At 38.3% G+C, this 16602-nt stretch overlaps 1 pseudogene; it reads right to left on the reverse strand.

Moving 5' to 3' along the window:
* Positions 1-1765: 1765 nt before the first annotated feature.
* LOC143384894 (cytochrome P450 3A25-like) overlaps positions 1766-16602 on the reverse strand; it is a 93438-nt pseudogene continuing 78601 nt past the window's right edge.

Here is a 16602-nt window from a genome sequence, read left to right on the forward strand (position 1 = left end):
GGACACCCTCCTCCCTTTTTTGAATATGTTCTTGCATTTTTCACAAAAAGGTGTTAAAGGTTCATTTTGGACTTTCCCAATTTTTAACCTGGAATCAACCTTTTATCTAACTAGCCCTGCTTCCTATAGTGAAATATGATATTTTTATTCAAAGATCTGGTCACCAAGACTGATCGACTGGTCCTTGCTATTAAAAAGTCACTGTTACCCAGTCCCATTAGTGCAGACAAGTATAAATTTAAATTTCTATATTCAAACACTCAAACAAACACACACACTCACACAACACACACACACACACACACACACACACACACACACACACTTGTTTCTCTATTTTTCTATCTGGAAAAGCATGAATTCACAGTGATACATTTCATTTCAGTCTTCCTTCACAGGTCTCATTCCAATATTCTTTCCTGAACCAGAGAGTCACTTCACCAATATTTTCTATGAAAACTGGATTTCATTGTCCTAGATGTATTTACTTTTTAAACAATCTCTCTTTATACAGCTAAATTCCATTCTTCCTATTGTAAAACCACATGCCCTCCTTAGCTCACCTCAGTGTTTTCTACCCTATTTTGTCAACGAGTGTTTATGACAGGCTACCTCTGTCTGTGGAGCCCATCTCAGGTTTCTTGGCCTCCCATACTCAGGCAGGCTGTCCCTTCTGAGGACACCTTCCCTATTGTATCTGATATCTGACTTAAAGCCACCATTATTCCCTCTTCCACCATAAAGTGTGCCCTCACATTGCTGGACCATATCTAATGGCATTAGGAGTGAATTTTTCAGGAAGGGAAAGGGAAGTAAAGGGAAGGAAGATATTAGACAGGAATAAGATGGAAAAATCCTGTGTAGTTCCTGATACAAGGTGAATCTGAGGAGCACTGCTGTAAAAATGTTTGACTATCAACCATTTTCTAATTCAATGCTCATTGTGCTTGTTATCAAGTTGAGAATTGAAGATGGACTACAAATATGTTTCTTGATTTCCAGAATCAATAAGGAAATAGGAAGGGAATATGAAATCTAAACTAAAGATATTGTAATAACTACCTCAGTAGAGTTTTTCAAATTATGTGCTTCCAAACTGCAGAAGCACACTATGAATATACTTTTCCAGCAATGCAAAAATTCACAGTGGGTTAACTGTATCTATCTTACTATTTAATTTGAATTTCTGAAAAAGCTTCATGTATTCAGTGATTGTGATGATCAAAAGATTGGGTTTCGACTCTCACTGACTCAGTACTATATATCCCCTTAAATGGGCATAGAGGCTTCAGATATATTTTATAAGGATATGTTTATTGACTTTCTCAGTATAAAACATATCACAGCATATTTCAAAGAACACATCATATATATCAATGTCACTACAAAAGTCACCACAACCATCCTCATTTTCATTAAAAATTGTTGACAAATTTGGTGATAATTGTTGATTCTCTGATTAGAGCTCAGGATGAGCTGCCAGTAATAACTGGTAGTGAGAGGAGAGAGCCTATTAAACCCAGAAAGGGTGAGTCTTCACATCTGGCACTGAGGTGGTCACCTACTTTCCATCACAAAATAGATAATACTCTATGCAGACCCTGAGAAAGCTCAGAAAAGGTCTCCAGAATCTCTTATCATTCATCAATTGAGGGATACAGAGTCTACCTTCATTTTGAGTTTTCCTCAAAAAATAAATTTTTGTTCTTTGATGTTCTGTGTCCCAGTCTCCAAGAAGAACCATGCAAAAAATCCTTAGGGAAGTTCAGGCTCCACTAATTGTCCCATCTCTGCACAAAACCTTGAGAATAATGGGCTTTTCAGGTTGAAGAAGTCCTAGATTGCCTAATTGCAGAGGAATCTGTAACATATATCTAAGCACATGGAGAATGAAGCACAATAAATGAAGCAACAGCAATTGCATCAGCAAAGTAGAGAAGATACATTAAGCACAGTCATGCTTTACAAACATGAAAACTATTTTTAGTATGATGTATCTTGAATTCCTTCTACTCCTTCTCTAACATGTGTCATGATGAGATAGTAAAAATATTCATTTATGTGAAAAATTATTTTATGACTATCTCTTATACTAGGCCTGAGACAAATTGAGGTTGACTTATTCACTTTATTGAAAAAATTGTAAATAAAGGACTGGAGTTGTGGCTTAGTGGTAGAGCATATCCCTAGCATGTGTGAGTCACTGGGTTTGATTCTCAGCACCACATATAAAATAAATAAAATAAAATAAAGGTCCATCAAGTAAACAAAAAAATAATTTTAAGAAAATTTTACATTAAAAAAAACAAGTTTTAAAAATTTAAAATTGATTCCTACACATTAAGACAAACTTTTAAAACACTGTAGAAAGTTAATTTTGTGCCTGCTGAAACTTAACAAAGAACCCTGAGGAGGTTTTATACACTTCAACGTCATGGGCAGGGTCTGTTCACTTCTTGCAGTTGAACTCAATCTGTAGAATGATGGGAGTGGACTTAATTCCTTAAGAACATTATGCTCTTTGGGAATCTCCTCTTGGCTTCTAAGCACAGTGAAAATTGGGAACTCCTAAACCCTTCAGTTTTTTGACTAATTCCTCATGCCATTTCCAGAATCACTCCACAGGGCTGGGGGATCTCCAACAGAGTACTGTTTTTCTCTCAGTAAGAAGCAAATTATTGTTTAGATTGAGAAGACCAGCCTAGAGAAGACAGAGCTTGCAGAAAGTATCTGCCCCATTCCTGGTGTGTCAGGGGACTCCTTCATACTAGCCAATTGGCCCTAAAACCATCTCTATCCTCCTCTCCCATGCAGATGGCCCATTGAGAAGGAAAAGTTGTATTAAACCTACCAGTCCTGGAGGTGAACCACTATCAATAGGGAGGTTATATAAGTTCTGCTTAGGAGAGCTTCACTCGAACATAATCCTGTGGTCACCACATCTCACAACTGTGTACAGGGTCTCTCCAGGAGAATTAAAGCTGAATTTACACTATGTTCAAGTACAGAGTCCACACATACACATGTCACACTAATCTGCATTGAGTCCATATGTTTTTTATACTTTGGTCTTCATAAAGCCATAGACTTAGAGCTCCCACAGGGAAGAACTCTAAAATCTCAAGGATGGTGCAAAAGAGACTCATTGGACTACAGATCTAAGAATTAAATGATTAATTAGCATATTTTTTCTGTGACTAGGTCCCTCAGTTTGTAAAAACATCTTCAAGTAAAACATGTATATGAAAATCTACTGACCCGTGTTTTCTTAAAAGGTTGGAAGGAGAAGTTCTGCATTTCTCTGGCAAGAGCAAGTTTTATGTTCACGATTGCAAACCTCATGTCAATGCAGTTTCTGGGGCCATTTCCAAAGGGCATGTACACATAAGGATCGATGCTGTCCTTGTTCTTCTTACTGAACCTGGTTCCACAATAGATGACAAATCAACAAAACATTAAAACCACAACAGTTACTTGTTTCAAAGTGTTCTTTAGACACCCCCCAAGCAATGGTGCAAAAGAAGCTTTTCTGGGCTGAATTTTATTGAAATCCAGCTGTGGTTTTGCTGTGAGAATTGTTAAGCTATGGAATTTTTCCACCCACCCTCCTCCCTTAACCTATAGGATCTTTCAGCCTTTTTGAGATGAGATTAATGCTGTTTAAAAGGAATCATGGTAAATTGAGACAGTAAAGGAAACAACATACACACAAAAAATATAAGACATATAAAGCATAAACACATAAAATGAAATGACATAGTGGTTTTGTCAGTTATGGCACATTCTATAAAATTTGAAAACACACAGACACACACACACACACACACACACACACACATGTGCATACACACAAACACAATCATGGTGCCATGTCTGAGGAGGATTGGTTTCAGCATCTGGCCACTACAAAATCATGGGTGATGATGTCTCTTATAAAAATAATGGGGAAATATTTATATATCCTAAGCACCTACTGAAATATATTTTAAATCATCTCTGGATTGCACTTAATAACTAATGAAATGTACATACTCTATAAACACTTATTGTATTAGACAGTTTATAGGGAAATGACAAGAAAAATGTTTATATTTAGTTGAAATCATAGGTGCAAAACCAGTACATAAAGAGTGTCATCAAGTGATAATGGAAAATTTACAGCTTATTGTTAAACATTTCAAAATCAAATAAATATGATACAATCTAGTTTTTCAAAAAATCCATATTTATACAGAAATATGTTTATGAGAACATAATTACATTATAAACTTGTGATTATTTAAAGAATTTGAGATACTGGATGGATATAGCATCCTTTTTGTTCCTTGTCACAAATTTATACCATTTTGCAAGTAAATATCATGCTTGTAACATGAAAACAGCTTAAAATAAAAATACATACATGAAAATGATTGCACAGTTACCTGTATGTCACCTATGCTAATAGATACAAGGATATGCTTGAATCAGCCTAGCCCAGTTTGTTCCCTTTCCCGGGGTCCCTGTACCTTTCAGGGCAGAACTCCTCAGGCTCTGGCCAATATTTTGCGTCTCCATGAAGAACAAAGATTGGTATCATCACCAGTGTCCCCTTACTAATGAATACTCCATTGATTTCAATATCTTTCTTACAGATTCTTTCAAGTCTGGCACAAATTGGGTACAATCTGAGAGTTTCATTTACCACCATGTCCAGGTACTCCATCTGCATCAGGTAACAGGTGTCTGAAGGCAAAATGTTTAGGCACTCCATCTGCATCATAGGTAACAGGTGCCTTAAGGGAAAAAATGAAATTTTGGGGAATTAAGGTTTGAAACGAACTTTAAACTCAATCTATACTGTATTATTAAAGTGTTAGAAGATCCCAAAATATATTCAGAATGGTGAAGGAGAGTAGTGCTTAAAATTGAACTAGCATTGTAATAACAATCATGTTCATTTGACAACCATGTCCATGGCCCATTGAGAAGTGCAGGGTAGTTATGGACATAAGAGACCTTTGGGGCAATCCCAAATTCAGTGTGTAATATCCTCAGCAGCATCATGTACTACTTTTTCTCATGTAAGGAAAAGTGACTAATAGCACCAAAAACAGAATATGACAATTACACTCAGGCAAAATATGTGAAAGTCACTGTCACCTTTCACTAGAAAACTCATGTATCTATTTCAAGTAAATAGAATATATTAAAAAGGAAATAACCTTTCTACATCAGTTTATAGTTGAATAATCCTGCTTTATATATCAAGATAACACTACATCATGTAAAAATGTTGGGAGAAACTGGTAACTTTCACCCTAATACCACCAAAAAAGGGCTAAGATTGGATGGCACCATGTCACACAATTTCAGTTCCAGAGAACATTCTAAGGAGGACAGGAAGCCACTCTCATCCCCACCCTCTGTTGATGGACCAGTCTCCTGGTTGTTCTTCATGGCTTCATTGTGAGCTCTGAAGAAGAGGCTTTGTGCTCACTTCACTGCCAAACCAGCCATGCCAGCCCCAGAGACCAGGTGTCTTCATATCCAATAGACTCTCTGTTTAGGCAGAGGTGTGAGGACAGCAGGCACAACATGTGACTAATGCCTGTGTGTCACTGGAGAGGACACAAGGTAGAAGTAAAGTGTTTGGCTCAGGAGCCATAAAACTTGACTCATCCTGTGACGACTTCTCTCTAATACATGACTAGAGTGTGAAGATGTGTGGAGCAGTGCAGAGTCGGTCTGCCCACCAAGCACAGGATCACTCAGCAGACAGTAGGGCAGGAGTTCATGCCACAGCTCAGCAGAGACAATGATCTGGACAATTGAGTGACACATGCTTACACTTCCTCGGTGTCATCATGGTAACTGGTAATGGGTACAACTGAAATTTCATTCTTTTCAAAATTCCTTGTAGTTTTGGGAATAACATTTCCCCCCAAATACTGTTTTCTCCTTCATTTGTCTCTTCAGATTCTTTCCAAATAGAGCTGGTAAAAAGAATCAGTGACTATTTTGGAAAAAGTCTCCTAGGAAGAGACAAGGAGGCAGTCATGTTGAGGGTCCACTTCTCTCCTCCCTCTCCAGGTACAATCTTCTCACCTTATTGGGCAAAGCTGCATCAATCTCCTGCTGCAGTTTGGTCTGGACATCAGGATGGGTGGCCAGTTCATACAAAATGAAGGAAAGAGCACTGCTAGTGGTCTCATAGCCAGCAAAAATGAAGATAATTGATTGAGCCACAAGCTCAAGATCAGACAGGGCTAATGGAAGAGGAAACACAACCTAGTTAATTCCAGAAAATCACAACATCAGGGTTTAGAAGAAGAGAAATCCCATTGAAACCTACAGATGACTAGGCAGGACCAAGGAAGAGCAATTCAGGGTCATTCTCAGAGTGGTTTTTCACTCTCGTGTCTATCTGATAGGGGAGACAAAGGAAAACTTTTTAATCCAGTTTTCCTGAGGTCTACACCACTCTTGGACTTGGCTACTAACTGTGCCATTCTCAGCACCACCAAAGATAGGTAATTTCCAAAGACACTATTTCTAGCTAAGATACACAGTATAATCAATATGTCCCTTAGATTATCATAAATCTACTTTATGTAAGTACAAAAGCAGATGATATTCTTGTCCAGGACAGTTTTTAATTATTCTAGGTAACATATAGCTTGAAATACTGATTTGATCGTTTGTAATACTAAGGTTTCAATGTGTGGGAAATTGAAGAATGTCTCATCTAAACATGTTGGAGGAAATGTAAGGAAATATTGGGCAGCAAAGATACTGTTGCTACTCAAAGCCTGGTCCATGGACAAGCAGTATCAATAGCATTTGGGAAATTATTAGAAACACAGAATCTCAAACCCATTCTAGAACTACCAAGTCAAAATATGAACTTCCATTTTATGAACTTCCATAAAATGTGGTGATTCTATTCTATTGAAAACTGTCAATAGAGCGGCAATGGGCATGACATGTGGTGAAAAAGTAGGGTCAATTTTAGTAAAACACAACACGTATTCAGTCATGACTGAATATCACCTTCCTTAGTACATGCCCTCTCTCTGCTCTACTTTATGCACACCAAACAGATCTTCGCATGGAAACTGACCTCCATGTTGATTTTTCTCTTGACAGAAGCTAAGCACAATCATGAAATTAACTCATGTATCTTGGAATGCATCAGGACATTTAGATACCTAGATCCCTGAAATAACATGGTCCCTATGCCAAACATGCAATTCAAGATAAAGAAAGAATACACAAAACCAGGGTTTGAAAGGTCTACAGAGTTGAGATTTACTGATTTTTTTTCTATGATGTTTTTCTATGATGATGTCATGAGAACATCTAATTACCAAATCTTTTATCCCAGTGAGTTTGAACCCCATGAAGTAGGACTATAAAGTCAAGGTTTGGTCCAGGTACAGTGGCACACACCTGTAATCCCAGTGGGAAGCTGAGGCAAGATATTCATGTGTCCTCAGCAACAGCAAGGTGCCATACAACTCAATGAGACTCTGTCTCTAAATAAGGACTGAAGATGTGGCTCAGTGGTTGAGTACCTCTGAGTTCAATCCCTGGTACCCCACTGCCCAACACCAAAAAAAAAAAAAAAAAAAAAATTCAAGGATTGAAGCTCAGATGTTTGCATTCGTAGCTACCAGCCATATGTGAGTGTTTAAATTTTAATTAATTAAAAGTCAATACACTTCAGTTCCTCAGTGGCACTAGTCATGTGTCAAATGGTCAGTAGGCACATGTGTTTGGTGGTTATTGTATTGAAACAAACTATAGACCATTTCCATCATCACAGAGAGCTGAATAGAACTGGGTAGAGACATATAAAATAGATGAGTTGATGGATGGATGGATGGATGGATGGATGGATGGATGGATGAATGGATGAATGGATGGATGATGGATGGATGGATGGATGGATGTATATGCACATGTGAACACAAAAGTATGTACACTGGAGGGGCTGGAGTTATGGCTCAGTGGTAGAGTGCTCACCTCACATGTGCAAGGCCCTGGGTTTGATTCTCAACACCACATAAAAATAAATAAATAAAATGAACATAATGTGTCTGTCTACTACCAAAAAATGAATATTAAAAAAATGTACACTGGGGCTAGGTTTGTGGCTCAGTGGTAAAGCACTCACCTAGCATACATGAGGCACTGGGTTTGATCCTCAGCACCACATAAAAATAAAGTAAAAGTATTGTGTTCACCTACAACTAAAAAATAAAGATATTTAAAAAATATGTACACTGGCAGGCTGTAGTAAGCCCAGCCCTCATCTCTAGAATTAATTGTTCAACATTCAGGAATTTTTTCATGATTGTCAAGACACTGGGTAGCCAAAATTCGAACTGCAATGGGAGTATTTGTGTCACAGAAATAAGTTTTAAATTAGAAAATTTCTTTTGAAGGAGAGAGAAAAATAGTTTATATCACTGGATGTGAGTAGATACAGAAATATTTCTTTCCTCTGCTTCATGTAGAAGTATTTCACATTAATAATCTTGTCTGCTGAGAGTATCTAAAAGCAAAAATCTACAAGATGATCTCAGTTTTGATTTCTAAATTCCATTAATTACTAAATAAATAAATAAATAAAACCCTAAGATTCATGGAAAAATCACCGATTCCAAAGCTGTCAGGAGAAACAGAGCAGAAACCTAGAATATCTTAAATCAGAAAGCAAGAAAATACTTGGAAAATAAATGAAAAGGGCACAGAATACACTGTATGTTCCTATAATGTGGATACATGTCAGAGAATGTACAAGACTAAGAGCAAACCCTAAGGAAGTCTGTGGACACCAAGAGCAAACCCTAAGGAAGTCTGTGGACTTTGAATGATAAAAGTGTGTCAATACAGGTTTCTGAACTGTGACAAATATAACTCTCTGGTGGTGGATATTAAGAGTGAAGCAGTGTATTTAAGACTACATGGAGAACCTCTGCCACAGTCTCGCTGGGCACAAATCACAAGCCACTCAAGCAGGAACAATCTTTATTTCTGAACTCCCGTGAATGCCACACACGTGGCCTTCTCCCAGGACACCCCCCACACCAACCAGAACTCCCACCACCGGGACTTCACCAAACAATTCGAACTCTTCAGGAATCCCCATGAGAGCTCAACTGGAACTCAATGGGAACTCCAGGAGAACTCAACAGTCATCATCTTAATGGCTCGCTGGTGTCACCTCTTAACCAATACTATTGGCAAAATGCCAGGGGCCATTCTGACTTGGCTGTGGCTCTCAGCATTTCCCCCCTTCTGTTTAATTAAACAACAAGCAATGTGGCTTAGGGACTGTGCCTGTTAGGTTGTCCAATACTACATGTGGTGCTTACCTGTCATTGGATGAGCTGACCTCAAGGTGTCAGCCTCCTGTCTTAGGTTGGTACCACTGCAATTGGATCTTACCTGTCACTGATTACCAGTCCAGCATACAGCAATACTTGTGGATAGGCCTTTGCACCAGTGTGGGGGGGGTGAGGTTCTTTGCCTCACCTCTTTTGGCCCCCAAATTTGGCCTTGCACCAGTGTGGGGGGGTGAGGTTCTGTGCCTCACCTCTGTTGGCCCCCAAATTTGGCCTTGGTGCCAGTGGAGGGGGATGAGGTTCTTTTCCTCACCTCTGTTGGCCCCCAAATTTTAGACCATCACTAGTAGAAGGGAGGAGGATGCAAAATGCCATGACACCAAGCCAAATGATGGCTCTTTGTGGAAAAATTTTACCACCAATGGCACCATCAGCAAAGATACGCCAGCACTACCACAATTTTGCTGCACCAACAGATAGTTCAAAATGCACACAAGTGATACATGTCCAAGCAAGTTCTACAAGCAATTCAAAGCAGAGGAATCCATCAATATGTCCATTTCCTCCCAAAGTAAATCGACTCCTTGATTGAGCATTACTTGTTGAGTTATTATTCATTGATGCATCAGTTTATGCAGTTTAATGTGATAGCTATCAAAAAAGCTATAGTTTGGTTTTATCTTTGTCTTCACTGGCAATGGGATGAAGATAGGAATTCTGGCAATGATGGCTAAAAAAAGTTATGTAACATTCCAACAGGTACTAAGAAAACAATTTTCTGAACAATTTACATTATCCTGAACAGAATTATTAAAGACAATGAAAAGGAAAGGTGAAAGTAAACAAACAGATATGTTAACCTCCTTTTTTGTTCACATATTAAAACAATCCTCAACAGTTGTTTACCCAATTTAAATTAAAACATTTAAATCACGTGAATAAAAAAATATTTTGATCTATTTTTTCATTAGCACTCCTCATATGATATATGACATACTCACATACAGACATACAACACAAAACAGAAGTGTGCACACATAACACAATACATACAACACATAAAATAATAATAAAGGCCTTGTAGGGTTTTACAGGTGAAATCCCCATTGCAATGCTCAAAAACTCCACAGTCAAAAAATAAAAATCACCAGAAAAACAGGTCTGTTTGAGCTCAAAAAACAAAATAAAACTTCTTGATGTGGGAAAGGGCAATAATAAAATAGATATTTAAAAAAGCATCCTGGTTACCACCTGGGTTTGACTCTTCTTTTGATATCCCATCCTTCTTCTTGTAACTTGCATATGGGTCTGAAGGTATTCCCACAAGCAAGGCCCAAGGTTTCTTACATTTGAAATAGGCCTTAATGGTGTTCATTATTCTTATTCTCCAGGTGTGGGAGAACCACTGTTGCAGATGTAAGGATAGCCAAGCTGGAGCTCTGGATATCAGCTGTTATGGATTTGAGTCAAATCATCTTCTTTTTGGTCTGTAGAAATCGCTTTGGTTAGTCTCTCTGGAATCCAAATCGGCTGCTGTTCTCCCTTTGGAAACACACAAACACAACCCCAACTCCAGACAATCACTGGGTCAGGACCTTTCCATTGTCCTGTTAGAATATCCTTCCAAAGTACCTTAGGCTTATGTACATTTTTTGAACACATATGCCTTTCCACAGCAAAAAGCCCTGATGAATCCAAATTTAAAAAGTTTAGAGTAAAAAAGGTTATTTTAAGTTTATCTTTGGGGGATATATACCCCTTCCCAATTCCCTCTTTTTGATTTAATAAGTACATTTTAATAGTTTGATGAGCTCTTTCAACTATGCCTTGTCCCTGTGGATTGTATGGGATTCCTGTTATATGAGTAATGCCCAATGAGGAGCAAAATTGTTTAAAAGGAGATAGAAGTATAGCCAGGACCGTTATCTGTTTTTAACTGTTTTTCAACACCTACAGTGGCAAAATTTTGTAAGCAATGAGCTATAATATCTTTAGCTTTTTCTCCAGCATGAAGGGAGCCCATCAAAAATCTGGAAGAAGTATCAACTGTAACATGCAAACATTTTAACTTTCCAAATTCTGGCAAGTGTGTGACGTCCATCTGCCAAATATGGTTAGGTATCAGTCCTCTAGGATTGACTCCAAGATTAACTTGTGGTAAAAAGGTCACACAATTTTGACATTGTTTTATTATTTGTCTAGCTTGTTCCTTAGTTATTTTAAAATGCCTTTTTAAAGTATTTGCATTGACATGGAAGGATTTATGAAAATTTGTATCTTCTTGTAGTGTAAAATAAATATGTATGTCATGTGTAGTTTTATCTGCTGAATCATTGCTCAAACTAGGGGCTCCAGGCAATTCTGTATGTGCCCTGATATGTACTATGAAGAATGGATCTTTTCTGTCCCAGATTAGATTTTGTGTAGTGGAAAACAAAGAGAAAAGAGTAGAGGAAGGGGAAATCCTACCAGCATCTTCAAGGGATACTATAGCATTAATTATATACTGACTATTGGAAAATAAATTAAATACAGAATCTTTAAACATCACAAAAGCTTGTAATACTACATTAAGCTCTACCTTTTGAGCCGATTGCTTAGGTACTAAAAATGTAAAAATTTGATCAGGGGTAACTACTGCTGCTGTACCATTATTTGACCCATCAGTGAATATATTTGGAGCATTCATGATAGTTGTTTTTCTTGTCATTTTTGGAAAAATTACAGGATGCGAAGACCAAAAAGACAAAAAAGGATTAGACGGTAAGTGGTTATCAAATGAAACATTAGATTTACACATGATTATTGCCCAAGTATTTAACTCATTAGCTAACTCATCAATTTGATCCATAGTATATGGAGTAATAATTTTATTGGGAGAAATTTTAAACACTCCCTTTGCTGCTTTTATTCCTTTGAGTATTAATTGTCCTAAAGCCTCAGGATACCAAGTAAGAATAGTGTTAGGAGAAAAAGATAAATGTATCCACAATAATGAACCCTCTTGCCAAAATACTCCTGTAGAAATATTTTTTGTTGGTAGTACAATAAATAATAAAGGCAAACTTATGTCATTTCTATCCAAGTGCATATTTTCCATATATGTTTCAATGATTTTTTAAAGAGAGAGAGAGAGAGAGAGAGAAGAGAGAGAGAGAGAGAGAGAGAGAGAGAAAGAGAGAGAGAGAGAATTTTTTTAATATTTATTTTTTAGTTCTCGGTGGACACAACATCTTTGTTGGTATCTGGTGCTGAGGATCGAACCGGGGCCACATGCATGCCAGGCGAGCGCGCTACCACTTGAGCCACATCCCCAGCCCTGTTTCAATGATTTTTAATGCCTTTCTTGTTTCAGGTGTTAACATTCAGGGTGAATTTGGATCTGATGGACCTTTTTGGATATCAAATAAAGGTCCCAACTCTCCTGTTGGTATGCCTAGATAAGGCCTTATCCAATTTATGTCTCCTAATAACTTTTGAAAGTTGTTAAGTGATTTGAGTTGATCTACTCGTATTTGAATATTTGGTGTATGGACCATGGTTGAGGATAATAGAACTCGAAATAATTAATGAGAAAATTTAATTGTACTTTATCTATTGCTATCTCTAGATTATAATTTTTTAAATAATTTGTAAGTGTGGCATAACGTTCTAGCAATGTGTTTTTATCTTTGTGTGCTAACAATACATCATCCATATAGCGAAATATTTGTAGTTCAGGATTTTGATTTCTAAGTGGCTGGATTGCTTTGTTAACATAAATTTGACACATAGTTGGGCTGTTAGCCATCCCTTGAGTGAATACTTTCCATTCATATCTCTGATCAGGTCCTTCATGAGTCAGTGCAGGGATAGTAAATGCAAAACATGGACTATCCTCAGGATGAATTGGAATTGCAAAAAAAAAAAATAATAATAATAATAACCTTTAATATCTACAGCTAAAACATACCAGGTTTTTGGCAAAGCAGACAATTGGGGAATCCCTGATTGAGCTGTCCCATAATAACCGTCTCATTATTAATGGCTCTTAAATCTTGCAATAATCTCCATTTACCAGATTTCTTTTTGATGACAAAAATGGGAGTATTATGGGAAGATACGGAAGGTTGTATATGTCCCTCTGCTAACTGTTGTTTGACCAGGTCATGGGCTACTTGTATCTTTTCTTTAGTCAGGGGCCACTGAGGAATCCATACTTGTCTTTCTGATTTCCAAGTAATTTTTATTGTCTCAGTGACCCCTTCTGAAAACCCAATCCATGTCTATCTATTTCTTGATCTATTTGTATTGGTGCTGCTATACCTTGTGCTTGTTCCCCTAATCTTTTTTCTTTCCTAGAATGTTGTCTAGTCCTAATAGTGGGTGCATTTGGATTGATGTTATTTGTTAGTGTCAAACCTAATTGATCTAGGACATCTCATCCCCATAAATTTATAGGAAGATGATCCAATACATATGGCTGTATAGTTCCTTCACATCTTTCAGGTTCCTTCCAATTTAATACCATCGCACTTGTATGGGGAATAATTGTCACTCCTAAGCCTCGAAGCATTTGAATGGCTTATTGTAATGGCCAATGTTTTCGCCATTCTTGACGAGAGATAATGCTAAGGTCTGCACCCACCCAGTAGCCCATTAAATTCACGTCCTTGAATATTTAGTTTTAGCATTGGGCGAGAATCTAAATTTAAAGAAAGCATAGCCCAATCTACACCTGTGGAGCCTAATCCCCTGGAACCTCTTTCTATAGTACAACTGGAAAATTTATCATGTAGACTGGGTATTATTAATAACTGTGCTATTCTATCTCCTGGTGAAATTACTGATATACCCCTTGGAGAACTGGCTATAATTTTTATTTCACCTTCATAATCGGGATCAATTACCCCAGGACTTATCATAAGTTCTTTTAGAGTAGAAGAACTGTGTCCCAATAATAAGCCTACTGTTCCTTGGGGAAGAGGTCCTTTTACCCCTGTGGGAATGATTTGTACTCCCATCTCTGGAGTTAGTACTGCTCTGGCAGAGGTGCAGATGTCCAACACTGCACTCCCTCTGGTTTGTCTGATGAGGGATCTAATGGATAATTTGTCCTGGGCACTACCCTGATGGTGTTGTTGGGTTCCTCCAATACCCTGTATATTTGTGGTAGAGGGCCCCAGAGCATTGGGCCCCCCTGTCCGTTTTTTGGCAATGGAGCCCAATGTTTTTCTCCATGATATCATGGGTAAACACCTGGTCCTTTTCCGTTTTTTGATAATGGAGTACCCTCTATAGTGGTTTGAGAACAGCATTCATTAGCCCAATGTCTCCTTCTATGGCATCATGGGAAAATACCCAGTATTCTACCCCTTTGATACCTAGTTTTGTTAAACCCTCCTCCTATGGGGCAATTCCTTTTAAAATGTCCTGTTTGTTCACAATTTTAGCATGTTTTTGGCCTGGCACCTCAAGCCTATTATACTGCAGCTGCCAAGAATTGTCCTTGTTCATTAATGTCTCTGCATTATTTAATATATATGTTTAAATCTCCATGTTTCCATGGTCTAATGGCCTCCCTGCAACATCTGTTTGCTTGTTAGTAGGATAGTTGTTTTTATTAATGGCATCGCTTGTTCTACATCCCCAAAGATTCTGGTAGCTGTTTGTATAAGCCTATCTACAAATTCAGCGTAAGGTTCATTAGCTCCTTGTATTACCTTAGATAATTGACCTTGTAAATCTCCATGCCCCTGGAAAGTTTTCCATGCCCTAAATGCAGCTGAAGCGATATGTGAGTGTATGGCAGGATCATATCTAATTTGTTGCAGCTGATCCTCATAAGGTCCCTTTCCTAACAACATATCTAGATTTCTCTGAGGATAACTGGCTGCTGCATTTCGCCTAGCTGTCTCCGTGCAAAATTCCTGATTGGCAACCTTCCATACCAGATATTGTCCTCCATTTAGCACAGCTTTGCACATACTAGCCATTCTGCTGGCATCATGTTCAAGTTGGTAATGGATTCAACCATACTTACAGTGAAGGGTGCTCGAGGACCATAGGTTGTTACAGCCTCTTTCAGTTGCTTCACTGTTTTGAAATCTAAAGCATTGAGAATTCGCTGCCCTCCTGCCTCCTCAAATACAGGGCATGCTAATCTTTGAGGTCCTGTCTCAGGATCCCATCTATCAACTATGGGGGTTAAGGGCCACTCAGCATATGTTGTCTTCATAGGTGGAGCTGTTGGTTGAATTATGCCCTCTGGTGATAAAACTGTGTTAGTTAGCAGCCTCCTGTTGTAACTTCTCCCCTGATAGCTTTTTCTCCTCTAAACTTTCTTCCCCTTTCTGACTATCTCGAGAGGCCTCCTCTTTTTCCTGATCTAATATGTCTTCTACCATAATCTGAACTGAAAGCTTTGGACTAGGCAAACAAAATCTTATCATCATCCACAATGGCAATGTGCCCACTGGCAAAGTTTCTGGGTTTTTCTTTTCCCTCTTCCTTAAGTCTTCACCATGATGTTCCCATTGTGATATATTCAACAACTCCTCCTTAAAAAGTCATGGGCTCATTTTTGTATCGTATTAATGTATGCCTTAACTGTCCTTGGTTTTACTGGGGTGCCTCCTTCGTTTGGCAATTTATTTAACACTCTTTCAGTTTGTTTTTTGCTAATTTAGGACCCCATATTTCTGCTACAAAGGTAATGCAACCCAACAAGATATCACAAAACAAAATGAAACAAAAATGGAACAAAAATTCATTGTGTCAGTTTTTCTATTTTCTTGTCATATGTATCCGTGGTCTATCTCTATCTCTTCCTCAGGGCTGAACAAATTCAAACCTTGAGCCAACCACTATCCCCAGTTTGCCTGAGATATTTCTAGGGACAGGCAGCTTGAAACAAAAATAAAACAAATCAAAACAAGAACACATTGTTTTTTGAAATGGTCACCCATTGTCTCGCCCTGCCCTCAGGGGCGAACAGTTTCACTTACCCCCAATTTTCAGGCGTTTCCCATACGGGCCACCAAATGCCGCAGTCTGGCTGGGCACAAATAACCAGGAGGCCGAGCCACTTGTAGATTCAAGCAGGAACAAACTTTATTTTTGAACTCATGCGAATGCCACCCACGCGACCCTCCAGGAACTCCATGTGAGCTCAACCAGAACTCTACCAACCCACGCGAACTCTCTAGGAACTCCACGAGTGCTCAACCGGAACTCAATGGGAACACCGCAAGAACTCAAAAATAAGGGACACCTGAGGCAGCAGGAACCT

Source organism: Callospermophilus lateralis, chromosome 19 (genome assembly GCF_048772815.1).
Source record: "Callospermophilus lateralis isolate mCalLat2 chromosome 19, mCalLat2.hap1, whole genome shotgun sequence".
Classification (NCBI taxonomy): Eukaryota; Metazoa; Chordata; class Mammalia; order Rodentia; family Sciuridae; genus Callospermophilus; species Callospermophilus lateralis.